Here is a 409-nt window from a genome sequence, read left to right on the forward strand (position 1 = left end):
CTTCTTGAGGATTATAAAATCTACATGAATAGTTCTTTGTCTGTGTATATTTCTATCTGAAATGAGTGACATCAAAAAGAAAAAGATTCTTTACACTATACTAATCAAACTCACTTTAATTACTACTTCAAAGAAATAAATGAGAAATATAGGTCGGTAAGAAAACAATAAATAACTGACAGAATGATCTACAAAGGAAACTCAAAACCACAATGATGGGACAAAAGCCTCAAGTTTCATCCCCATGCTGCCAAATCATATACAACAACTGCCATTGCAAAAAAGAAAAAAGAATGGCATGGTAAATGCATTTTCAAGGTGAAATGAAAGCTTTAATAAATGTGGTGCCCCTGACAGCATTGGGATAAAGGTTGTTGCTTTTTTCTGTCATTGTGCTTATAATCATGCT

General features: G+C 32.5%; 1 protein-coding gene across 1 annotated transcript in view; it reads right to left on the minus strand.

Annotated features, from left to right (window-relative positions):
• LOC119586945 overlaps positions 1-409 on the minus strand; it is a 25,597-nt gene that overhangs the window by 11,861 nt on the left and 13,327 nt on the right. The window lies entirely within an intron of this gene.

The sequence above is a fragment of the Penaeus monodon genome, chromosome 22, assembly GCF_015228065.2.
Source record: "Penaeus monodon isolate SGIC_2016 chromosome 22, NSTDA_Pmon_1, whole genome shotgun sequence".
Lineage (NCBI taxonomy): Eukaryota > Metazoa > Arthropoda > Malacostraca > Decapoda > Penaeidae > Penaeus > Penaeus monodon.